We start from the raw sequence: 27603 nt of genomic DNA, 5'->3' as shown, positions 1-27603 counted from the left end.
TAATTCACTCCCACATCAATCTTAAAGAAACTTTTAATTCCAGTGTTAAATGTGCAAGAATGTGCTCACATAGGAATCACAATGAACATATAAACGGTAAAAAGAACAAATGTCTTACTCCAGCTGAAATGTATATTGGAAGAAAGAGCCAGGCGAGCATTATCAAGGCATACATTCCCTGGAGAGTAAATGATAGAAAGTTATATCAGAAATCTGGTCATTGTGTTATCGTCTTAACAGCTGGAAAAAAAGTTGCCCTTCACTTGACACAAAATTTCCACCAAATTGAAGCGGATCTGCACCCTTCCCTTAGATTCTTCTGTTGCATACTTATGCCAAGGGCCATTTACAGTAGCCAGTCAATCGCGGTAGCCTCTTGCATTCCCCATTGTACTTTGTGTCCCGAAGAATTGTTCTCTTCCCACTCGAGACACTCCCCTCTCCAGTCCTCCTGACACATCATCCCCACCAGAGTTCCCACTGCACCTGAAAATCACTCTCCTCTTGCCTTCCGCATTGTACTTCGTGGCCTTTAAGCTCAGTGGGTGCCATGTAAATGCAGGTTTTTTGGTGTTATTTTCTTCATGGGAATGAGAAGCTCAAAAGCACTTTGGCATGGAATTTGGGCATATACCACATTTTAGTTGCCACGGGATTGTTCCCTTTCACACAAATCACTATAAAAATCTCAGCACATAGGAATTAATAATTATAATGGGGTTTTACAGACCATTCATTAAATAAGCCCAATAATTTATGGTAAATTACCTGTGTCAAAGTCATAGAGTCGAGAAGCTATACCGCTTTTCACCCCACCTTATCTATGCCAACTCATAGAATTGTTAAAAGGATTGGTCACACAGCAGTCCAGAGACTCGGGATATGTTGAAATAATGCAAAGTCGTGCTGGTAGGAAGGTGAAATTACAGGGATGTTGAATGAAAGAGATAAAATTGTGAAAGGTTGATTTTAATCTCTGTAAATCTTTTCTGCACCTTTTCCAGCTTAATATCTTTTCTATAAGAGGGTGACCAAAACTGAACCCAATGTTGCTACGCTCTCTATCTCCTTCCTGTATTCCATCAGGTGATTGTTTGTGATCCGGCCCACTATGGTGGTGTCTTCTGCAAACTTGTAAATGGAGTAAGAGCAGAAAGTGGTCACACAATTGTGAGTGTATAGGGAGTAGAATAGGGGATGGAGCACGCATCCTTGTGGGGCACTAGTATTGACAATAATCGCGGAGGATGTTTTACCTTCACTGATTGTGGTCTACTGGCCAGGAAGTAAATGATCCAGTGGCAGAGAGGAGTGCTGACTCCTAGATCTAGGAGTTTGGATGTGTTTGGTTGGGATTATGGTGTTGAAGGTAGAGCTATAGTCAATAAATAAGATTCTGGCATAGGTGTCCTTATTATTCAGATGTTCCAGCGACAAGAGCAGGGACAGGGTGATGGCATTAGCCTTGAACCTGTTGCGACCTGTGGCGAACTGAAGTGGATCAAGTGGTTTTGTTTTAGATAACTACAATCCCCTCTTCTTTCCCAACTTTCCTCCCCCTTTGTTTTCCCCCATCCCCTCTCTCCCCAGTGCCCCAACTGCCGCCTCACTTCTTTCTCTCCTTCCCCTCCCCTTAAAACTACATTCCTCCTCTAGCTTCACAATTCGCAACTCTACAATCCTTTTATAGACAATAGACAACAGGTGCAGGAGGAGGCCATTCGGCAGTTCGAGCCAACACCGCCATTCAATGTGATCATGGCTGATCATTCTCAATCAGTACCCCGTTCCTGCCTTCTCCCCATACCCCCTGACTCCGCTATCCTTAAGAGTATCCAGCTCTCTCTTGAATGCATTCAGAGAATTGGCCTCCACTGCCTTCTGAGGCAGAGAATTCCACAGATTCACAACTCTCTGACTGAAAAAGTTTTTCCTCATCTCAGTCTCACACCTTCCATCTTTTCATCTTTGCCCAACCATCAGCCTATCAAAAACCTCCCTCGCCTATCTCCACCTATAACCGGCCAGGATTTGTCCTGCCCCTCCATTCTTGCAGCTTTCCTCCCCCTGCCTTACAATTAGTGTGAAGAAGGGTCCCAACCCAAACCATTGCCTATCTATGATCTCCAGTGATGCTGCCTGACCCACTGAGTTACTCCAGTACTTTGTGGGGTTTTTTGTACACTTGCATCTGCAGTTCCCTTGTTTCTGCAGTGGATCAAGGCTGTCTGGGAGACTGGAGTTAATGTGCAACATGATCAGACTCTCAAAGCACTTCATGATGGTGGATGCCAGTGCTACCAGATGGAAGTCATTAAGGCAAGTTACTGCTTTATTTTGTGATAGTGGTCTTCTTAAAGCCGGTGGGAACCTCAAAATGGTGTATGAAGTGATTAAAGATGTCTGTGAATACTCTTGCAAGCTGGTCCATTCAGGTTCCGAAAAAGCGGCCAAGGATTCAATCTGGCCAATGTCTTTCCACACATTCACTCTTAGGAAGAGCGTTTTGACATCTGTATTAGTAACCATGAGTACAGGGGCATCCAAAGCTGTTAGGCGGATGATGTCATTCCACCATCATTCTGTTCAAACTGAGCATGGAATGCATTAAGCTTGTCGGGGAGAGATGTATTGATGCCAATGCTACTGCCTAACTTCACTTTATAGCCCATTGTAGCATGCGAGCTGTTCCAAACTAGTCCATAATGTTAGAGCCCATGAGATGAAAGTAAGTTGGCATATTGAATCCAGAATTGGCTTGATAATAGGAGGCAGAGGATGATGGTGGAGGATAGTTTATATGATAGGAAACTTGTGACAGTGATGTACCACAGGGATCAGTGCTGGAACATTTACTATCATATGTAATAACAATTTAGATGAAAAAGTGGTAGGTGTGATTAATAAGTTTCCAGACCCCACACCAAAATTGATGTTGTTGACTGTGAAGAGTGCAATGGTAAGCTACAGGATGATATCGATCATTAGATGGGCAAAGCAATGGGTGATGGAATTTAATCCTGATAAAATTGAGGTGATGCACTTTATTAGGCCTAATAAGGGATAACACACACAATAAATATTAAGGACTTCAGTGTACACATCTAAGGATCCCTAAAGATGGCTACAAAGGTAGATAAGATGGTGAAGAAGGCATATGGGATACTTGCTGGGCAGTAGAATATAAAACCAACATTACAGTACAACATTGATAATGACACAGCTGGAGTACTGCATATAGTTCTGATAGCCACACTCTACTAAGGACATGATTGGACAGGAGAGGGTGTTGATGAGATTCACCAGGATGTTACCTGGGATGATGTATCTCAGTGATGAGGCGATAGGCTCAGTTTTAATTTGAGTGAATGGCAAAACAGGTTTAAGTGACTAATGTCTATTCCAGTACATCTGCTTCCATGGCTGAATTCTATGGTTTGATTTTTGACTAGTAAATAACTTACACTCCACTCGTAAACGCTGACAGCAATGCCAGATGAAGCACCAGACCCAGCCAGACCTATGAAATGGCCACTTCCAACGTTGCTGGCAAACAACGATGCTCCAATCTAAAACAAAAGGGAAGGGACTATGATCAGAAAGTGTCAAATCCTGGAAACCCAAGAAAGTCATAAGCCAAAATACTCACCGGGCACCAAGTCATGTTCCTGCCAGCCAGGAAGTAACCTTTGACAGTGCTCCTCTTCGTCTTAAACATAGCCTAACAGAGAAAATATTTTAAAATGGTCATTGGTATCTGAGTCTGAGACACCTTATTCTGGACAGTAGAGTGCTGCAGACTTGCACGATTTGAGGGGAAGATGTGAAAAAAAACAAAAAATATTTGATGTGGAATAGCTATGTAACTCATGAATGTCAAGTTATTATCTATATACTAAAACTCTCGTTTGTTTGTTTGTTTGTTCCAATGCACCAATGCAGGTTTGGGCCCAATGTGTCCACTTGGTCTAGTTCCCACTAAATGATGAGATCGGATCCAATGTGACATTCAACCAGGCCCACATCTGGTCGCCTAGGTATGTAAAAAAAAACAATCTGCCTACTTCTAGCGATCTTTTTGTGCGATGCCATATTTTTAGAGTTTAGAGAGATACATCATGGACACAGGTCCTTCAGCCCACTGAGTACACACCAATCATCTCACACACACTAGTTCTTTGTTACCCCACTTTCTCATCCACTCCCTACACACGAGGGGCAATTTTGAGAGGCCAATTAACCTACAAACCTGTATGTCTTTGGGATGTGGGAGGAAACACATGCGATCACCGGGAGAACATTGAAACCCCACACAGACAGCATCCGAGGTCAGAATCGAACCTGCATCCTTGGCACAGTAAGACAGCTCTACCAGTTGCACCACTTCCTCTTATTGTATCAATGATTATTTGTCAAAATATTTAATTAGCTCCAATCTGTCCACGTATCTGTTCTTCTAGTTCCCGTTGAATATTGGGAGGCCTAGAGTACTATATAACCCATCAAAGTGATCATCCCATTCTTATTCCTAAGTTCTATCTACAAAGCCTCATTGGCCAATCCCTCCAGAATATCCTTCCTCAGTCTTGAAAGATACAATATAAATTAAAAATCTTTCTTTTCCTTTTCCATCCCGTAAAAAGTTATCATTGACAAGGAATTTCAGCCAATTGATTTTGGTGGTTGCTCAAGAATTTAACTTTTATACCTTGCAAAAGACAAATTGAACCTAGAGCCGAGACCAAAGGGGGACCCGGCGGGTGGGTGGGGCCACTGCAGCGTCAGGCAGTCGCTAGGAATTTTTGGTGAACTTTTGTAACTTTGGCGCCAGATACGTGGCAACACTTGTGTACTGCCTAGCTGAAGTCTGCTGTATGATTTTACCCGGTGATATGCAAAACAAAACATTTCACTGTAGCTTGGTACATGTAACAATAAAGTATAATTGAATCATTGAATTGAATCAATCATTGTTATACGTGTTCAGCTCTGAATCCTCCTGAATCCTTCTAGCCAAGAATCACTGAAGAGCATTACTCAGATTATTTTTAAGCTTATTAAAACTAACACTGTTACTAGTATAATGAAAACTAATACAAATAATATCTCCCAAAAAACTAAAATAAGAAATTATATAATAGAGGATTATCTGATAAAAAATGTTCAAATGATCATAAAGCCACATGCACTGCTACAGCTTTGGTATTCTAAAGAGTTTACACAGCTTTTTAACTTTTCACTAACTGCCAATTTAACTCCCATGTAATTAGTCCTAACCAGTTTTGTTTAGTTTAGTTTAGTTTAGCGATACAGCATGGATACAGGCCCTTCGGCCCATTGAGTCCACGCTGAACAATGATTATCAATACACTAGTTCTATCCTACACATAAGGGACAATTTTTGCAGAAGCCAATTAACCTACAAACCCGTACATCTTTGGAATTCACATTTTACCCCAGTGACAGTTGCCCACTCCCCCATCCCTTCCTCCCTTGAATGAGATCCATGTTAAATGCCTAACATTGGCACAAGCAGGCTTTATGATATTCTCTCTGCAAACAGTTAAAGGTAAACCAAGCAAAGCTTTAATTATCGTCAGACGGGAGTGGGGGATCAGTGCTGAGGGTGTATGACCATACAGCACTCCCCGTGCCTCCACTCTAAGATACAGCATTTTCGCAGCATTTTTATACAGAATTTGCAGCAAGAATGTTTAACACAACGTTTCCTTCAAATCAATCACATTGTATTAGAACACAATATACTTGTCACCCTAAAGTCATAAACTATTTTACGCAATAAGTCATTAGTCGAAGGTAAGGACCCATATCATACCACAGAAGGTCCTGTTTTCACACTCCCACAAATAGTCAACAGTTAACCACATCCTAATCTTAACGAGAGCATTGTCCATCGTCTTTCCTGGACATCTTTCCCAGGGATAACAGGATGTACCGCTCTAGAGACTTTAAGAATTGCATAGTCTTATCCTGCCTGGTGCAATTTTGCAAACATCAGCTATTCAGGACCTAAAGTTCAGGCTCATCCTGTTCATTCATTCTACCATTTTATTATTCCTGTGGTTTCCAGGGATTGCATGTTTCAGCTACCAGACACATCCTTATGAGCAATTAGCAGTCCTTCACCTTCAACAATGTAGAAGCCCCAAAAGCATAAAGGCCAAGCATGCCATCATGCAAATTTTAACAGCCATTAACTCTTTCATCTTCATTCCTCCTGAAACATGGAATCCCTCTACCTTCGTTGAGAGCATTCCTGGCCCTGTCTATTTCCTGCTTTCATCTCCTTTCCTCCAAGAGAGAGTGAGAAGTTTCCTTGTCCTCACCTTCCATCCTACCAGCTTTCACATTTAATGGACCATCCATTTTAATTTTTGCCATCAATGATGAAATGTTATCCTCAGACACATCTTCCCCTTTGCTTTCAGCGTTCCAAAGAAATCCATTCCTTGTATGATTTTATGGTCCGCTCTTCCATCTTTATAAATCACTCTTTTTTTTTTGCATTGTCCCATGCAACCGCAGGAGCTGCAACACCTATCCTTTACCACCATCTAGGGACACAAACAGTCCTGGGTAAAGCACTAATTCACCTGCACTTCGTTCAAACTAGTGTAGTGCACTCAGTGTTCACAATGTCGACCCCTCTGCATCGGAGAAACCAAATGCTGACTGTGCAGCAGCTCTGCATTTCACAGCTCACAGCTTACATACTGTATGCTCCCTTATTTGTGTGCTAACTCTCTAACCACCACCATTAATCTATGCTTAATGGCTGCAACAGCTAATCATCACCTTTGTGATTCTGGCCTCACCCCATCAGAGTTATATACTTCATCTTTGCAGATAATATCTGGGATATGAGTCCTTCTCCCCTGCCCTGAGGTCCTCTGGTTTTTTTTCTGGAGGACAACTATGACACACCACGTAGATATAAAGGTTTTTTTTATGAGCTTACAAATAATCTCCATTTGTTAAGTTTTAAATGGGTGGAAATAGGGTTCATCTAATTGATCCTGATATTTTCACCAACCCTCACCCTGCAATGGTCGGGTAGAGAAAAGGGTGATAATAATCAAGACCACAACTGCTATAAATTGTATGAAAGCAGCTGGCACTGGTTGTTATGCCCCATGGCGATAAGGTTGGCTGCCAACACTTGCTTTCTACCTTGTTGTTGATTTTGGAGTTGAAGTCCATGGAGAAATAGAATTAACTTCGAATTTCACCTGTCTGCAATTTATGAGATATTTTAATTTAAGAATGTGTTTTGAATCAACAGTTTAAAGAGTAGACAAACAAGAACTTACCCAGAGTCCTACAATCAGGACAAAAATGAAGTACAAGACAAGGACAGCAATATCAATCCCATTCAACTTCTTGCGCATGATAACATGTTCATCGGGGTTCAACGTGCTGGCGGGAGTCCCTGCTGCCCGAAACAAAGCATTCTCCGCGATCGTCTTCATGCTTCCAGACTTCTCCCGACAACACCACCTAACTATAATAGAAGGACAAAGTGAATGTTGGTCCTGACTTTTGATGAAAAAGCAATAATTCATTGCAGGGCTATAAAACCCTAAATATTAGGATTCATCCATTTTCTTTCTGTGTGCTGCTGTTGCTGACTATTTGACTCTTAACCTAAGTCACCCAAGACTGACCTGGTCTTTACCTGAAATCTACCAAGGTCGTATCATCATTCTCATGACAAACTGATAGTGGTCCCCCAACTGATTTTCCTTTCAATGATACTCTGAGAACTGACAAAGTAATCTGGAGATCATGTCCTGTTTTATAGCCATTTGTTAACTCCCAACGTTCACTCGTCTCTTTTTCTGCCTATGCCATTCGTGCAACAACTAGTGCTAACCTCCCTTTGCGAATGTTCTGCAGCAGCTCTGAGACATCCTAGTCCCTGTCACTAGGAAGGCAACACACCATCGTGGAGACAAATTGCTAGTGTAACTCAACGGCTCAGGCAGAATCTCTGGAGAACATGGATAGGTGATGTTTTGAGTGGGACCCTTCTTCAGAAGGTTCCGACCATAAATGTCACCTATCCAAGTTCTCCAGAGACCCTGCCTGACTCATTAAGTTACTGCAACAACTTGTGTCCTTTTGTGTAAACCAGCACCTTTAGTTTACACTAGTTTGCATAGGCTCTCACTAGGGTCTCCTCGATATCCCGCGGCTCCACTCTTGCTCCCCCTCCCCCATTCGCAACAAGGACAGAATCCTCCTTGTCCTCACCTTCCACCCCATCAGCCATCCCATACAGCACATAATCTTCCGATATTTTTGCTACCACCAACAGGATCCCACTACTAGCCATATCTTCCCATCTCCACCCTTTCCGCTTTCTGCGGAGACCGTTATGGCGAGTCTGGAGGCTTGTACTTTGTTAAAGAAGTTTATTGCGGCAGCAATATTCAATTACAAAGGATAACAAACGAGATTACAGACAACCATTAACTCAAACTGTTCACATCGAAGTTCTCTTCGGTGGGCCCCAAAACCACCACGTGACCTTGCTGGCCAATCAGCGGGTTCGACTCTCAGGACCAATCCCTATGGTCGCACCACCATGTGACCTTGCTGGCCAATCCGAGGGTTCGACTCTCAGGACCAATCCCTATGGTCGCTACATGAGCCCCCGCCCAGAACCCGAGGTACGGAACCTAGCAGGGAGCCGGATTTCGCGACCAGAACAAGGAGAGGGGCTGCAGGAACCACAGGGGCAAGGGGTCCCGGATCAGTTGGAATTGCAGGAGGATGGCCCCGCCGAGCCAGTTGGCCGACCAGGACAGGGCGGTCCTGATCCAAGTGTGCAGGTTTGAGCCTGGACACAGAGACGAGCTCACTCTTGCTCCCAACATCCAAGGTGAAGGTGACCGTTCCCTTACGCAACACGCGGAACGGTCCTTCATAGACCCTCTGCAACGGGGAACGATGGGCATCTCTACGCAGAAACACAAATTCACAGTCCTTCAAGGCAGGCGGTTCGTGCACCACGGAACACCCGTGCCGTGAAGTAGGAACCGGAGCCAGGGAACCCACTCGCGCCCGGAGGGATGCTAAAACCGCCGGAACCGAGGGCTGCTGACCAGAGGACTCCGGAAGGAAATCCCCGTGCACTCTGAGTGGTGAGCCATATACCAGTTCCGCGGACGAAGTTCCGAGATCCTGCTTAGGAGCAGTACGGATGCCCAAAAGGTCCCAGGGGAGCTGGTCTACCCAGTCAGGGCCGTCCAGCCGCGCACTGAGGGCCGCCTTAAGTTGCCTGTGAAACCTCTCCACAAGCCCATTAGCCTGTGGGTGGCACGCCGTGGTCTGCTGCAACCGGGAACCGTACAGCTCCGCAAGCGTAGCAAAAAGGGCAGACGTGAACTGGGACCCCCGGTCGGTTGTAATGACGGACGGAACACCGAAACGGGCCACCCAATGGAGGGCTAGGGCCCGGGCACAAGAGGCGGCGGAGGTGTCAGATAACGGGAAGGCCTCCGGCCAACGGGTAAATCGGTCAACCACCGTGAGTAGGTGAGTGTAGCCCCTGGAGGAAGGTAAAGGCCCAACTAAATCAACGTGAATATGAAAAAAACGGACCGCAGGGACTGCAAACTCCTGCACCGGAGGTTGGACATGCCGGTGAACTTTAGCGGTCTGGCAGGGAACACGGGAACGGGCCCAAGCGGCTACTTGTTTCCGCAGGCCATGCCACACAAACCTAGCGGCCACTAAGGCAGAGGTGGAGCGGATGGACGGGTGCGCCAGCCCATGAATGGCATCAAACACCCGGCGCTGAAGGGCGGCCGGCACCACTGGCCTAGGGCGGGGAAGGGAAACATCACACCAGAATTTTGTATCCGCAGGCCCGCAAGCCACTTGGGCCAACTTCAACCCCGAAGTGGTGGACTGGTATGCTGAGGCAGTGTCTGCCAGGCGCTGTGCCTCCGCAAGCTCCTGGAAATCCACCTCGCATTCCACCGCTGAAATTGGGGAAATGGTTGGCCGGGACAGGGCGTCAGCAACGGCATTAAGCTTATCCGCGACGTGTCGGACATCGGTAGTAAACTCTGAGATGGCAGTCAGGTGCCGCTGCTGGCGGGCCGACCATGGGTCGGACACTTTCGAAAAAGCAAAAGTCAATGGTTTGTGGTCCGTAAAGGCCACAAATGGGCGCCCTTCTAGAAAATACCTAAAGTGGCGGACAGCTAAATAGAGAGCCAGAAGCTCTCGGTCAAAGGAGCTATACTTCAGCTCAGACGGATGAAGCTGTCGGCTGAAAAACGCCAAGGGCTGCCAACTGCCATCCACCTGCTGTTCCAAAACCCCTACCACCGCCACGTCCGACGCATCGACCGTCAGGGCCGTGGGGGCGGAGGCGCTTGGGTGGACGAGCATGGTGGCGTCTGCCAGAGCCACTTTAGCTGCCTCAAAGGCCGTCTCAGCGGCCGCGGACCACTCCAACTCGACAGGTTTGCCTGCGAGACACTGGAAGAGCGGACGCATGGCCCGTGCCGCTGCCGGTACGAACCTATGGTAGAAATTCACCATGCCCACGAACTCCTGCAACCCCTTTACTGTGGTGGGTCGCGGGAAGGCACGGACAGCCTCCACTCTTTCGGGCAAAGGAGTGGCGCCGGCAGAGGTTATCCGGTGTCCTAAGAAATCAATAGAGTGGAGGCCAAATTGACACTTGGAGGGATGGATGATGAGCCCGTGGTCTTGAAGCCGCCGGAACACGGTCCGCAAATGGACCAGGTGTTCCTGCTCCGAGCGACTGGCGACCAGGATATCATCCAAATAAATGAAAACAAAGACAAATCCCGACCAACATGGTCCATAAGCCACTGGAAAGCCTGTGCCGCGTTCTTCAAACCGAAAGGCATACGCAACCATTCGAACAACCCGAACGGAGTGATCGTGGCAGTCTTTGGTATGTCTTCCGGACGCACAGGAATCTGGTGGTAGCCCCGCACCAAATCAATTTTGGAGAACACCATGGCACCTTCCAGCCCAGACGAGAAGTCCTGGATGTGCGGTATGGGGTAGCGGTTGCCGTGGTGACGGCGTTAAGGCGTCGGTAATCTCCACATGGTCTCCACCCCAGATGCTTTGGAAGCATATGCAACGGAGAGGCCCACGGGCTGTCGGACCGACGGACAATGCCCATTCGTTCCATCTTCTGGAATTCTGCACGCGCCACCACCAGTTTGACCGGCGGCAACCTCCGGGCCCAAGCGAAAACGGGGGGCCCCTCGGTAGGAATGTGATGGACTACGCCGTGCCGGGCAGAAGGGGCGTCGAAACGCTGAACGAGCAGCTCCGGAAACTCAGCCAGGACCGCAGCATATGGGTCGGAGGCCGCGACAACGGCCTGGACAGTCGGGCTGGGTGGGGTGGCGGCCGGTGGAGCAGCGGGCTCATCGTTGCTATCGGAGGGTCGAAGGCCTTTACCTCGGACATCGGGAACTAGTGAAAAGACCCAGAGGAAATCTGCGCCCAGGATCGCCTGACCAACTTCCGCGACGATAAACGACCATTCGTACGTGCGGGTTCCGAAAGCCAGAGACATTGCCCGCGTACCATACGTGCGGATGGGGCTACCGTTAACCGCGATGAGGGTAGGCCCTCTCTTACCCGATCGGGCTTCAAGGTCTGTTGGCGGCACGATGCTGACTATGGCTCCCGTGTCGACCAAGAATTCTGTGTCCGTGAATCGATCTCGGACGTAGAGGCGTCGGTTCTGGTCAATCGCAACCGCCTCTATGTACGATCGGCCGAGGCATTTCCCGAGAAGGTGCAAGGTGAGCGGCAGTTGCAGGCTTCTCCACCCCATCGCAGATGATAATAACACCAGCCGCGCTTGTGCGGATCTTTTTGGCGGGGCTTTGAAGAAATGGCGGGAGTCGCGGCGCCATCTTGGTGCCGCTGCGGGCTGCCTAATGGTGCCGAGGCCCTGTTGATCGAACTGTGTTTTTTCGATTTGGACGCCATGAGCGCATCGGCTTTCTCCGCATATGCCACGGGGTCCTTAAAAGAACAATCCGTGAGCATAAGCCTAACATCTTCTGGAAGTTGCTCTCGGAATGCCTGCTCGAACATGAGGCAATCCTTGTGCTCACCTGCCAGCGCCAACATTTCGGCCATGAGGGCGGACGGCAGCCGATCTCCGAGATCCGGCAGGTGCATAAGCCTCTCAGCTCGGTCATGCCTACTGAATCCGAAGGTTCGAAGCAAGACTACCTTCAGCGCCTCGTACTTGCCGTCTGCAGGAGGGGAGGTGATGAACTGCATCACCCGCGCGGACGTCTCAGGCGGGAGAGTGCTGACCAGGTAATAATACTTTGTCTCGTCCACCGAGATGTTTCTCAGGTGGAACTGAGCTTCAGTATGGGCAAACCAAAGTTGTGGTTGATGCGCCCAAAACGGAGGAAGATGAACGCTGACCGCGTGTAGCTGCGGTACGCCGGGCGTTAGAACCAAAGCAGGGGCGTCTTGTCCCTCCATGGTAGATGATCGGCTAGATCACGTCGAGGTCACCAATATGGCGAGTCTGGAGGCTTGTACTTTGTCAAAGAAGTTTATTGCGGCAGCAATATTCAATTACAAAGGATAACAAATGAGATTACAGACAACCATTAACTCAAACTGTTCACATCGAAGTTCTCTTCCCACTGCCTGGTTTTGGGCCCCAAAACCACCATGTGACCTTGCTGGCCAATCAGCGGGTTCGACTCTCAGGACCAATCCCTATGGTCGCACCACCATGTGACCTTGCTGGCCAATCCGAGGGTTCGACTCTCAGGACCAATGCCTATGGTCGCTACACCGTTCCCTTCACAACTCCCTGGTCAACTCATCCCTTACCATCCAAACCACCCCCTCCCCAGGTACATTCCCCTGCAACCGCAGGGGATGCAACACATGTCCCTGTACCTCCCCCCTCGACTCTGTCCAAGGACCCTGACAGTCTTTTCAGGTGAGGCAGAGGTTCACTTGCACCTCCTCCAACCTCTTCTGCTGTATCCTCAAGTGATAGTGTAGTGAAAATGACAGTTAAGTATGCAGGATGTGGGAAGTTAGGAAAATTTTGAAAATTATACAATGTAAATTAAGCCAAGTGCAATAAAACTGATCGGGAACTGACATTTATGGCGCCCATTTGTTATACAAATGGGAAAGTGGTTTTCAAAGTAAAAGGGAGCATAAGGTTAAAGATAACTGGGGAAAGACAAAGATAAAAGGTTACAATGAGATTTATTTAAAAAATGTGGAAGCCACAAGAAACCATTGTGATGTGAGAATATAAGAATGCTGATGGCATTGCGAATCTTTGAAACCCTTTGGGTTTTCTCAGAGTACTCGCTAGTGCGCACTGTTAAGACCTTCAATAAACTGACTTGGTCAAGAAACATCACTGATCTACGAGAAGTTTTATTTTGTGTCCATTCCTATCTGGGTTTGGCCCCAAGTAAAGGCAGGATACAGGATTAACACAAAATTTCCTCCTACAATCCTGAAATCATCCAGCTGCAGCTTCAGTTCCGTCAGACAGGAGCTGCAGCTGAAGACACTTCCCACAGGTTTAGTCATCAGGGGCACTGGATATCTCCCTAACTTCCCACATCCTGCATGCTTAACTGTCATTTTCACTACACTATCACTTGAGGAACTTGTGAAAAGAAAAGTCCTCATCCTATTTTACCTACAGCCTCCCCACCAAAGCCTCAGTACTTAACCTCAATAAGGCATTTGCACACCAGCGAACAGCCTTTTGTAGCCCTCTGTCAAAGACATTAGGCAGAATGCTTCATCACCTGAACAACCAGCAGTTTGGTTGCCTGGCACTCACTCCCATCACACAGTCCCCAAGATAGCTGTAATGTGGATGAGATGATCATCCAACTTAACAAGGACTGTGCATTTGCCAAGTATTTCTAGAAAGGGATATGATGGTCATTGTTCTGGTTCACCATGAGCTGTTACACCACACAAGACTCTGCGATGTACCAGCTGTTCAGTGACAGCACTCAGGCAGACATCAAGTGCTGCTGACGGATCACCTGCTCAATGAAAGATGTACTCAGGACTCAGGTCTGTCTGAAGTGTGTTGGTCTAAGGAGAAGTACGCAAATGAAGGTTACTGACCAGCACATTCTAAAGTACAGGAGTACAGACAGGAGGACGCACTGCAGCTCGCAGGCACCTCTAATTATTTTGGGGGAGGATCACTGTCTAGGGTTCTGCTTCCACTGGACACTAAGTTGTTGGGTCTGTGTTACAGCCTCTCAAACACTACATAGATATATTGCTTACGACAGTAGTATTGAGTGGTATTGATGCATTGTAGGAGAATTCGTTAAATTCTAGGCACAATGAGAATGGAGAAAGATGTGTTCCAATTTATTCATTTCATTTAGAGGGGAAGAGAATATAAAAGCAATGATGTAATGCTGAGGCTTTATAAGATTGTGGTGAGGCCACATTTGGAATATTGTGAGGAGTTTTGGGCCTCATATCTGAGGAAGGATGTGCTGGCATTGGAGAGGCTGCAGAGGAGGTTTACGAGAATGATCCCAGAGATAATTGCATTAATATATGAGGAGCGTTTGATGGGTCTCGGTCTGTACTTGCTGGAGTTTAGAAGGATGAGAAGGGATCTCATTGAAACCTACTGGATAATGAAAGGCTGAGATAGAATGGATGGGGAAAATATGTTTCCAGTAATGGGTGAGTCTAGAACCAGAGGGCACAGCCTCTGTGCATCTGTAAATAAAAGGATAGATCTTTAGAAATGAGATGGAGGAATTTCTTCAGCTACAGGGTGGTGGATCTGTGGATAGACACAAAATGCTGGAGTAACTCAGTGGATCAGTCAGTATCTGTGCAGAAAAGGAATTGACATTTCGAGTTGGAATCCTTCTTCAGATTGAAAGATAGGGAAGGCCAGAACAAAACAACGCCGGCAACGGGAAGGGTGGAATCCATAATGGGTGAGTCTGGGGAAGATGTGCTAACAGCATTTAATTTGTATGTGGCTTCACTCTGACATTGGAGGAGGCCCAGACTTTGAAGGAGGCCCAGGACAGAAAGGTCAGCATGCGAATGGAATGGGGAGTGTTTGGCAACCGGGAGATCACATAGGTCAAGGCAGATTGAGCGTGTGTACAGTGAAACAGCGAATCTGTGGAATTCATAGCCACAGACTATTGTGGAGGCCATAACATAGGTATTTTTAAAGTGGAGTTTAATGGGCTCTGGTTAGGATTGGTGTCCAAGGTTACAGGGAGAATGCAAGAGAATGAGGTTGAAAGAGAAAAATAGATTGGACATGATTGAGTGGTGGAGTAGAACCGATGGGTAAATGAGCTAATTCGGCTGCAATGTCTTCAGGTCTTTGTGGTCTTAATGGCATGTACACACCATAGATGTGTAAACTACAGGCATGTGCAAACTACAGACATGTGCAAACCACAGCTATGTGTAAACTGTAATCATATGCAAAGTACAGATATTCCAATTGCAGGCATGGGCAAATTGCAGATATGTACAACTAGCAACATGCGTAAACTACACAAATGCACAAACTAGAGCCAGGCAAATCCTGGGCAAACAAATCATGGACACATATACATCATAGACACACACAAACCAGAGACATGCATAAAGCACATACAACATATAACAAATGCAAATTACAAGAGTGGACATGGACACCCACAAAACAGAGATGTGCACATATCAGAGACATGCGCAAATCACAGCTGTTCCAATACCAATATGAGCAACCCATAAACATACGTAAACCACAGGTAGACAAAAATCATAGACATGTGCAAACAAGACATGCACAAATTAGAGGCATCTACAAATTTGACATAAACAAAAACAGGAATTCACAAAGTAGACAAAGCAATTTAACGAACTGAAGCACCCACAGGCATAAACCAGAGATGTACACAAAATATAGACACATAAAACTATAGACATGCGCAAAGCAGAAATAAACAAAAATGATTTGTTTCATAGACAGAAACAAATCACAAACATGTGGAAACCACAAGAACATACTAGTTATAAACATATACAAACTATGGCGCAGTTAAATCCTGGTTTCCAGTGCTGTCTGCGTGGATTTTGCACATTCTCCTCCACACATCCTAAGACATGTAGGTTGGTAACTTAGTTGACCACCGTAAATCGCCCATCGTGTAGAGGTGAATGGTAGAATCTGGAGGGTGTTGATGAGAATATGGAAAAAATGAAATGAAATAGGCTTGGTGTAATACTTGGTGTCATATGCCTATCTAAATGTCTCTTAAGCATCACCATCACCATCTCCAACACCTACAAATTATACCAATGGAACCAATGTCCTTGGGGAAGTGTTTGCTAGTGCTGTCGGGGAGGATTTAAACTAATGTGGCAGGGGGATGGGAGCATGAGCAGAGAGACAGAGGGGTGTAAAATGAGGGTAGAAGCAATAGGTAGCAAGGTGAAAAGTAAAAGTGGCAGGCAGACAAATCCAGGGCAAAAATCAAAAAGGGCCACTTTTCCACATAATTGTATAAGGGGTAAGAGTGTTGTAAAAACAAGCCTGAAGGCTTTGTGTCTCAATGCAAGGAGTATACGTAATAAGGTGGATGAATTAAATGTGGAGATAGTTATTAATGATTATGATATAGTTGGGATTACGGAGACATGGCTCCAGGGTGACCAAGGCTGGGAGCTCAACATCCAGGGGTATTCTATATTCAGGCGAGATAGACAGAAAGGAAAAGGAGGTGGGGTAGCGTTGCTGGTTAGAAAGGAGATTAAAGCAGTGGAAAGGAAGGACATTAGCTTGGAGGATGTGGAATCGATATGGGTAGAGCTGCGAAACACTAAGGGGCAGAAAACGCTTGTGGGAGTTGTGTACAGGCCACTTAACAGCAGTAGTGAGGTTGGGGATGGCATCAAACAGGAAATTAGAAATGCGTGCACTAAAGGTGCAGCAGTTATAATGGGTGACTTCAATCTACATATAGATTGGGTGAACCAAATTGGCAGGGGTGCTGAGGAGGAGGATTTCTTGGAATGTTTGCGAGATGGTTTTCAAAACCAACATGTCGAGGAACCAACGAGAGAGCAGGCCATTCTAGACTGGGTATTGAGTAATGAGGAAGGGTTAGTTAGCAGTCTTGTTGTGCGAGGCCCCTTGGGCAAGAGTGATCATAATATGGTGGAGTTCTTCATTAGGATGGAGAGTGACAAAGTCAATACAGAAACAAGTGTTCTGAACTTAAAGAAAGGTAACTTTGAGGGTATGAGGCGTGAATTGTCCAAGATAGACTGGCAATTGATGCTGAAAGGGTTGACGGTGGACATGCAATGGAAGGCATTTAAAGGTCGCATGGATGAACTACAGCAAGTGTTCATCCCAGTTTGGCAAAAGAACAAACCAGGAAAGGTAGTGCATCCGTGGCTAACAAGGGAAATCAAGGATAGTATTAAAACAAAAGATGAAGCATACAGATTAGCCAGAAAAAGTAGCATACCAGAGGACTGGGAGAAATTCAGAGTCCAGCAGAGGAGGACAAAGGGCTTAATTAGGAAGGGGAAATAGATTATGAAAGAAAACTGGCAAGGAACATAAAAACTGACTGCAAAAGCTTTTATAGATATGTGAAGAGAAAAAGATTAGTTAAGACAAATGTAGGTCCCTTGCAGTCGGAAACAGGTGAATTGATCATAGGGAACAAGGAGATGGCAGACCAATTGAACAACTACTTTGGTTCTGTCTTCACTAAGGAAGACATAACCAGTCTGCCGGAAATAGCGGGGGACCGGGGGTCTAATGAGATGGAGGAACTGAGGGAAATCCAGGTTAGTCGGGAAGTGGTGTTAGGTAAATTAAATGGATTAAAGGCAGATAAATCCCCAGGGCCAGATAGGCTGCATCCCAGAGTGCTTAAGGATGTAGCCTCAGAAATAGTGGATGCATTAGTGATAATTTTTCAAAACTCTTTAGATTCTGGAGTAGTTCCTGAGGACTGGAGGGTAGCTAATGAAACCCCACTTTTTAAAAAGGGAGGGAGAGAGAAAACGGGGAATTATAGACCAGTTAGCCTAACATCGGTAGTGGGGAAAATGCTAGAGTTGGTTATTAAAGATGTGATGGCATCACATTTGGAAAGTGGTGAAATCATCGGACAAAGTCAGCATGGATTTACAAAAGGCAAATCATGTCTGACGAATCTTATAGAATTTTTCGAGGATGTAACTAGTAGAGTGGATAAGGGAGAACCAGTCGATGTGTTGTATCTGGACTTTCAGAAGGCCTTCGACAAGGTCCCACATAGGAGATTGGTGTACAAACTTAAAGCACACGGTATTGGGGGTTCAGTGTTGAGGTGGATAGAAAATTGATTGGTGGACAGGAAGCAAAGAGTTGGAATAAACGGGTCCTTTTCGGAATGGCAGGCAGTGACTAGTGGGGTACCGCAAGGCTCAGTGCTGGGACCCCAGTTATTTACAGTGTATATTAATGATTTGGACGAGGGAATTGAATGCAACATCTCAAAGTTTGCGGATGACACGAAGCTGGGTGGCAGTGTTAGCTGCGAGGAGGATGCTTGGAGGCTGCAGAGCGACTTGGATAGATTGGGCGAGTGGGCAAATGCATGGCAGATGCAATATAATGTGGATAAATGTGAGGTTATCCACTTTGGCGGCAAAAACAGGAAAGCAGAGTATTACCTGAATGGTGACCGATTAGGAGAGGGGGAGATGCAACGTGACCTGGGTGTCATGGTGCACCAGTCATTGAAGGCAAGCGTGCAGGTACAGCAGGCAGTGAAGAAGGCGAATGGTATGTTGGCATTCATAGCAAGAGGATTTGAGTTTAGGAGCAGGGAGGTTCTACTGCAGTTGTATAGGGCATTGGTGAGATCGCACCTGGAGTATTGTGTGCAGTTTTGGTCTCCTAATCTGAGGAAAGACATTCTTGCCATAGAGGGAGTACGAGATGGTTCACCATATTGATCCCTGGGATGGCGGGACTTTCATATGAAGAAAGACTGGATAGACTAGGCTTGTACTCGCTGGAATTTAGAAGACTGAGGGGGGATCTTATAGAAACATATAAAATTCTTAAGGGGTTGGAGAGGCTAGATGCGGGAAGATTGTTCCCGATGTTGGGGGAGTCCAGAACCAGGGGTCACAGCTTAAGGATAAGGGGGAAGTCTTTTAGGACCGAGATGAGAAAACATTTCTTCACACAGAGAGTGGTGAGTCTGTGGAATTCTCTGCCACAAAACGTAGTTGAGGCCAGTTCATTGGCTATATTTAAGAGGGAGTTAGATGTGGCCCTTGTGGCTAAAGGGATCAGGGGGTATGGGGAGCAGGCAGGTACAGGTTACTGAGCTGGATGATCAGCCATGATCATATTGAATGGCGGTGCAGGCTCGAAGGGCCGAATGGCCTGCTCCTGCCACTATTTTCTATGTTTCTATGTCTATGTTTCTATACTTAACCAAGGTTTTTAAAGCCGCAACATGACTTTCTGAAAGTTACACTCGGCGACTTTAATGCCCAGGAGTTATGAAGACTACAAAACATAGTGAACACTATCAGCCTATCATGGGTACTGACCTCCTTCCTCACCATCGAAGGAATTTACAGGGGTCACTGCCTCAAAACACAGCTTCATCAGTAACCCACAACACCCTGCCCACACACACATTTCACTCCTGCCATCGGGAAGAAGATATAGGAGCCTGAAAACTGTAACATCCAGATTCAGGATTAGCTTCTTCCCTACAGTCATCAGGCTATTAAACACTACAACTCCAAATAACCTCTGAACAACATCTTACACTTCTTCCCACCCTGCTTCCTGCAAAAACTCTATCCCGCTTCCAGTTCCTCCGTCTACACCGCACCTGTGCCCAAGATGAGGTACATAGAAACATAGAAAATAGGTGCAGGAGTAGGCCATTCGGCCCTTCGAGCCTGCACCGCCATTCAATATGATCATGGCTGATCATCCAACTCAGTATCCTGTACCTGCCTTCTCTCCATACCCCCTGATCCCTTTAGCCACAAGGGCCACATCTAATTCCCTCTTAAATATAGCCAATGAACTGGCCTCAACTACCTTCTGTGGCAGAGAATTCCACAGATTCACCACTCTCTTGTGTGAAAAAAACTTTCTCATCTCGGTCCTAAAAGACTTCCCCCTTATCCTTAAACTGTGACCCCTTGTTCTGGACTTCCCCAACATCGGGAACAATCTTCCTGCATCTAGCCTGTCCAACCCCTTAAGAATTTTGTAAGTTTCTATAAGATCCCCCCTCAATCTTCTAAATTCCAGCGAGTACAAGCCGAGTCTATCCAGTCTTTCTTCATATGAAAGTCCTGCCATCCCAGGAATCAATCTGGTGAACCTTCTCTGTACTCCCTCTATGGCAAGAATGTCTTTCCTCAGATTAGGAGACCAAAACTGTACGCAATACTCCAGGTGTGGTCTCACCAATGCCCTGTACAACTGCAGCAGAACCTCCCTGCTCCTATACTCAAATCCCCTCGCTATGAATGCCAACATACCATTCGCTTTCTTTACTGCCTGCTGCACTTTCAATGACTGGTGTACCATGACACCCAGGTCTCGTTGCATCTCCCCTTTTCCTAATCGGCCACCATTCAGATAATAGTCTGCTTTCCTGTTCTTGCCACCAAAGTGGATAACCTCACATTTATCCACATTATACTGCATCTGCCATGCATTTGCCCACTCACCTAACCTATCCAAGTCACCTTGCAGCCTCCTAGCAACCTCCTCACAGCTAACACTGCCCCCCAGCTTCGTGTCATCCGCAAACTTGGAGATGTTGCATTCAATTCCCTCGTCCAAATCATTAATATATATTGTAAATAGCTGGGGTCCCAGCACTGAGCCTTGCGGTACCCCACTAGTCACTGCCTGCCATTTTGAAAAGGACCCGTTTATTCCTACTCTTTGCTTCCTGTCTGTCAGCCAGTTCTCTATCCACATCAATACTGAACCCACAATACCATGTGCTTTAAGTTTGCATACTAATCTCTTATGTGGGACCTTGTCGAAAGCCTTCTGGAAGTCCAGATATAACACATCCACTGGTTCTCCCTTATCCACTCTACTAGTTACATCCTCGGAAAATTCTATAAGATTCGTCAGACATGATTTACCTTTCATAAATCCATGCTGACTTTGTCCAATGATTTTACCACTTTCCAAATGTGCTGCTATCCCATCTTTAATAACTGACTCTAGCATTTTCCCCATTACTGATGTTAGACTAACTGGTCTGTAATTCCCCATTTTCTCTCTCCCTCCCTTTTTGAAAAGTGGGGTTACATTAGCTACCCTCCAATCCTTAGGAACTATTCCAGAATCTAAAGAGTTTTGAAAGATTATCACTAATGCATCCACTATTTCTGGGGCTACCTCCTTAAGCACTCTGGGATGCAGCCTATCTGGCCCTGTGGATTTATCGGCCTTTAATCCATTCAAATTACCTAACACCACTTCCCGACTAACCTGGATTTCACTCAGTTCCTCCATCTCATTTGACCCCCGGTCCCCTGCTATTTCCGGCAGATTATTTATGTCTTCCTTAGTGAAGACAGAACCAAAGTAGTTATTCAATTGGTCTGCCATGTCCTTGTTCCCCATGACCAATTCACCTGTTTCTGACTGCAAGGGACCTACATTTGTTTTAACTAATCTTTTTCTCTTCACATATCTATAAAAGCTTTTGCAGTCAGTTTTTATGTTCCCTGCCAGTTTTCTTTCATAATCTATTTTCCCTTTCCTAATTAAGCCCTTTGTCCTCCTCTGCTGGACTCTGAATTTCTCCCAGTCCTCTGGTAGGCTGCTTTTTCTTGCTAATTTGTATGCTTCACCTTTTGTTTTGATACTATCTTTAATTTCCCTTGTTAGCCACGGATGCACTACCTTCCCTGATTTATTCTTTTGCCAAACTGGGATGAACAATTGTTGTAGTTCATCCATGCGGTCTTTAAATGCCTCCATTGCATATGCACCGTCAACCCTTTAAGAATCAATTGCCAGTCTATCTTGGCCAATTCACATCTCATACCCTCAAAGTTACCTTTCTTTAAGTTCAGAACCGTTGTTTCTGAATTAACTATGTCACTCTCCATCCTAATGAAGAACTCAACCATATTATGGTCACTCTTGCCCAAGGGGCCACGCACATCAAGACTGCTAACTAACCCTTCCTCATTACTCAATACCCAGTCTAGAATAGCCTGCTCTCTCGTTGGTTCCTCTACATGTTGGTTTAGAAAACTATCCCGCATACATTCCAAGAAATCCTCTTCCTCAGCACCTCTGCCAATTTGATTCACCAATCTATATGTAGATTGAAGTCACCCATTATAACTGTTTTACCTTTGTTGCACGCATTTCTAATTTCCTGTTTGATGCCATCCCCAACTCTACTACTACTGTTAGGTGGCCTGTACACAACTCCCACTAGCGTTTTCTGCCCCTTAGTGTTTCGCAGCTCTACCCATATCGATTCCACATTCTCCAAGCTAATGTCCTTCCTTTCTATTGCGTTAATCTCCTCTCTAACCAGTAACGCTACCCCACCTCCTTTTCCTTTCTGTCTATCCCTCCTGAATATTGAATATCCCTGAATGTTCAGCTCCCAGCCTTGGTCACCCTGGAGCCATGTCTCCGTAATCCCAACTATATCATATTCATTAATAACTATCTGCACATTCAACTCATCCACCTTATTACGAATGCTCCTTGCATTGAGACACAAAGCCTTCAGGCTTGTTTTTACAACACTCTTACCCCTTATACAATTATGTTGAAAAGTGGCACTTTTTGATTTTTGCCCTGGATTTGTCCGCCTGCCACTTTTACTTTTCACCTTGCTACCTATTGCTTCTACCCTCATTTTACACCCCTCTGTCTCTCTGCTCATGCTCCCATCCCCAGGTGTTCCATACCAGCACATCCGAGATGTAATTCTTTAGGAAACGGGGGTTCCTCTCTTCCATCATAGATGGGGCCCTCACACGTGTCTCCACAGCTCTCCCCTTGTTCCCCCTCCCCCTAGTCGCAACAGAAACAGAGTCCCCCTAGTCTTTACCTTTCACCCCATCAGCTGTCACATACAACACATAATCTTCCAACATTTCCGCCACCTCTACCGGGATCCCACCACTAGTCACATTCCTATCTCCACCCCTTTCCACCTTCCGCAGAGACCGTTCCTTCCACAACTCCTTGGGTAACTCATCTCACCTAAACCACCCCCTCCCCAGGTACCTTCTCTTGCAACTGCAGGAGATGCAACACCTGTTCCTATACCTCCTCCCTCGACTCTGTCCAGGGACCCAGACAGTTCTTTCAGGTTAGGCAAAGGTTCACTTGCATATCCTCCAACCTCATCTACTGTATCCGTTGTTCAAGATGTGGACTCTTATACATCGCGAAACCAAACATAGACTGGGCGATTGTTTCACTGGACACCCTCATTCAGTCTGCCTGGACCTACCTGATCTCCCAGTTGCCAAACACTTTAATTCCCCTTCCTATTCCCACACTCCATTGTCAGAGTGAGGCTTAACGCAAATTGGAGGAACAGCATCTCATATTTTACTTGGGCAGCTTACAACCCAGTGGTATTAATATTGATTTCTCTAACTTCAAGTAACCCCTGCATTCCCTCTCTCTCCCTCCCTCACCCAAGTCACACCAGGTTCTTGCTCTTACCGAGCAAACAGCTAACAATGGCCTGTTTCCTTGATCATCGTTACTTTTTTGTATAGTTTTCATTTATTTGCTCTATATCTCTCTACATCACCATCTATATCTCTAGTTTCCTTTTCCCCTGACTCTAGTCTGAAGAAGGGTCTCAATCCAAAACGTCACCCATTCCTTCTCTCAAGAGATGCTGCTTGTCCCGCTGAGTTACTCCAGCTTTTAGTGTCTATCTTCGGTTTAAACCAGTATCTGCAGTTCCTTCCTACACACTCTGAACAACATAGACTTGGGTTTGTCCTTTTGCACCATCATTGTTTGTTTGTTTTTATGTGTATGTATGTGGGTATGTATATATGTATGCTTTATACATGCTGAACTTTTTTTCTGTTTATTATATTGTTTACAGAGTACTATGTTTACATATTCTGTAGACACAAAATGCTGGAGTAACTCAGTGGGACAGGCAGCATCTCTGGAGAGAAGGAATGGGTGATATTTTGGGTCGAGACCCTTCTTCAGACTAAGAGTCCAGGGAGAGGGAAACTGGAGATATATGGATGGGTACAAAGAAAATGTATGGTGTGAAAATGACAGATCAAAGCAGGCGATGATCAAGGAAATGTAGATTGATTCATTGTTGGCTGAGGGGAAGGTCTGAAGCAGCGGTGACCAGGATGTTGCGAGACGAGATGGAGACTTGGTGCAGTATTCGGAATGATCCCATGATGAGGATATTGTGACTCAAGGTGATGCTGACCCCCTGAGACAGGAGCCATGAACGTATGGCAGGTGTCCCACCTCAAGGTCCCACACATCTCAGTGATGACTATGTGGACATCCAGAGCCAGGGATGCATTGACCTTTGGAGAGATCCAGGTGGGAGGTGGTGTCTGTGTGTGACTGGGAGAGAGTCCTTGTAGACTGTCTGTAGCTCTTGCTCCGAGGTTTCCAACCCATCCTCAGTGGTCAGGCACTACCATCACACTGTTGCTAAGGGGCAATGCCAGCAGTGCCACTATTGAGGCACCTGTTGCATGTAGTCAAAGAGAGACAGCACACATATAGGCCCATCAGCGCACCAACTATCAACCATCCATTTACACATCAGCCAACCCACTCACGGTCACAGGGAGAACATGCAAACTCGACACGGACAGCACCCAATCTCAGAGTTGAACCTGGAGCTGTGAGACAGCAGCTCTTCTAGCTGCTCCTCACAAACTACTGTAAATTATGGTGAAGGCACTTTGCTCGTTTAAGCACATCAGGTGGTGTTGGAAGGTGTTCGGGCATACAGCAATGAATTCTGAAGCTGACAGGATGTTGGTTTAAACAGATAAATCCACCTAGTTGTACTGTGACTGTCCAGTGACAGGCCAGAGTTCGGTTTAGACAGGCAGATGTGTGACTAATTAAGTCTGTGAACACAGTCAGTCTGCAGCCTTTGCAAAACAATTGAATGTGTTCAGCCCAGAAACATTTGTTAGCCCAATGAGCCCGGGTAGGTAGCGGTGGATGATTTTTTTTCTGAGTGCAGTTTCTGGGCCCGAGTTTGAACTCTTTCCTTTTCTATTTCTGCAACATATTTAGCCTCTCAGAGAAGCCACCATTTCGTCCACCTCTGGCCCTGTCTCAGGCACAGTGGGTTTAGCTGCAGGGGGAAAGCAAACATCTTCCACCCTGTTCAAGCATTCGGTGATCTCACCAGCTGTTGGAGGTCTTTGGACGGGGGTCGCTTTCTGTCCTGGGTGGTGGTTGAAAGGCCTGATAACAACTGCCAGGTGCGGTGGGGAAGGTGGGCCGGTGGGGAGTTAGCTTCGGAGCTGCTAGCAGGCCGGTTGACGGTCACTACAACTCCTTTCTCGACTCCCTCGTTCTCTTCAGTCTGCTGCCAGATATTCCAGCTGTGGCTTCAGCTGTTCTGCGTGCGGGCAGTGGTATCCGGGCGAGAGTGCGGCGTGCCACCTTGCCAGAGGTTGCCTCAGCATCGGGCTCCCAGGGTGGCAGTTGGTGGCAGTTGGCCAGAACATTCCATCCGTTTGAAGCTGATTGGCTGCTGGCCCCTCCTCTCCTGGCTGCCCATCTGCCTCCTCTGATTGGCTGCCTTCCCACTGGCCCCGGGCAGAGCGAGCAGCTAAGATAATGGAGCAGAGCGAGATGGACCACACAACCCTAAAAACCGGAGTATGCCACGGCGCCATTTTAGTAGGCAGAAACTTGCAGAAACATTTAAAAAGAAAAATAACAAAAATCTGTGAATTGATAGATGAGATATATTCTGCATTTTTATGGTATCATCACACATACTGTTCCCCCAAAACACTGATTACACTGCGAGAGGCATAGCGAACGGCGGGTTTTGCTTACTAAAATGGCGGACGTTACGCTCCTTTGCGTCTTCAGGATAGGCGATTTCGACGGAGTGGTTCATCTTGCTCCTCTAGTATCGTTGGCGAGCAGTGAGGTGACGATGTGGCCAGGGAAAGAGCGGCTCATTGATGACCTAAGCTCCCTTGGGTCTCGACCCGAAACGTCACCCATTCCTTCTCTCCTGAGATGCTGCCTGACCTGCTGAGTTACTCCAGCATTTTGTGAATAAATACCTCCATTCTTGTCAGTGACTTGCCATCTCTCTACATTTCTATCAATTTGTAGCGACCATAGAGATTAGTCCTGGGAGTCGAACCCTCAGATTGGCCAGCAAGGTTACGTGTGAGTGCGACCGTAGGGATTGGTCCAGGGAGTTGAGCCCGCTGATTGGACAGCGTCGTCACGTGTGGTTTTGGTGCCCAAAACCAGTCAGTTAGGAGACTTCTTCGAAGTGAACAGTTAGAATTAATGGTTGTCTGTAATCTCGTTCGTCATACTTTGTAATCGAATGTTGCTGTCGCAATAAACTTCTTCAACAAAAACGAGCCTCCAGACTCGCCATATTGGTGACCCCGACGTGATCCAGCCGATCACCTACCATGAGTGAACAAGACGCCTCGTCTTTGGTTCCTACGCCCGGCACACCGCAGCTAAACAGCGGTCAGCGTTCACCTTCCGCCGTTTTGGGCACATCAAGCGCAATCCTGGTTTGTCCATGCCGAAGCTCAGTTTCACCTAAGAAACATCTCGATGGACGCGACAAAGTACTATTACCTCGTCAGCGCTCTACCGCCGGAGACGTTCGCGCGGGTGATGCGGTTCATCATCGATCCATCCGGCAGACGACAAGTACGAGGCACTGAAGGTACTCTTGTTAAGAACCTTCGGATTCAGTAGGCATGACCGAGCTAAGAGGCTTATGCACCTACCGGATCTCGGAGATCGGCTGCCGTCCGCCCTCATGGCTGAAATGTTGGGGCTAGCAGGTGAACATAAAGATTGCCTCATGTTCGAGCAGGCTTTCAGAGAGCAGCTTCCCGAGGATGTCAAGCTCATGCTCACGGATTGTTCTTTTAAGGACCCCGTGGCATATGCAGAGAAAGCTGATGCGCTCATGGCATCCAAATCAAAAAGAAACAGTTCGATCAATAAGGTCTCGGCATCAGCGGGCGGGCCGCAGCGGCATCAAGATGGCGCCGCATCTCCCGCCTTTTCTCCAAAAGCCCGCCAAAAGGATCCGCACAAGCGCGGCTGGTGTTATTACCATCTACGATGGGGTGGAGAAGCCCGCAACTGCCGCTCACCTTGCACCTTCTCGGGAAATGCCTCGGCCGATCGTACATAGAGGCGGTTGCGATTGGCCAGAAACGACGCCTCTACGTCCGAGATCGATTCACGGACACGGAATTTTTGGTTGACACGGGAGCCATAGTCAGCAT

The 27603-nt window shown here is 46.5% G+C and overlaps 1 pseudogene; it reads right to left on the bottom strand.

The window, feature by feature from the left end:
• Nucleotides 1-25877, bottom strand: part of LOC144604272 (sodium/myo-inositol cotransporter 2-like) — a 79586-nt pseudogene extending 53709 nt beyond the window's left edge.
• Nucleotides 25878-27603: the final 1726 nt, after the last annotated feature.

The sequence above is a fragment of the Rhinoraja longicauda genome, chromosome 21, assembly GCF_053455715.1.
Source record: "Rhinoraja longicauda isolate Sanriku21f chromosome 21, sRhiLon1.1, whole genome shotgun sequence".
Lineage (NCBI taxonomy): Eukaryota > Metazoa > Chordata > Chondrichthyes > Rajiformes > Arhynchobatidae > Rhinoraja > Rhinoraja longicauda.
The sequence above is the reverse complement of the archived record's forward strand: the minus strand, read 5'-3'. Positions and strand labels throughout refer to the sequence as shown.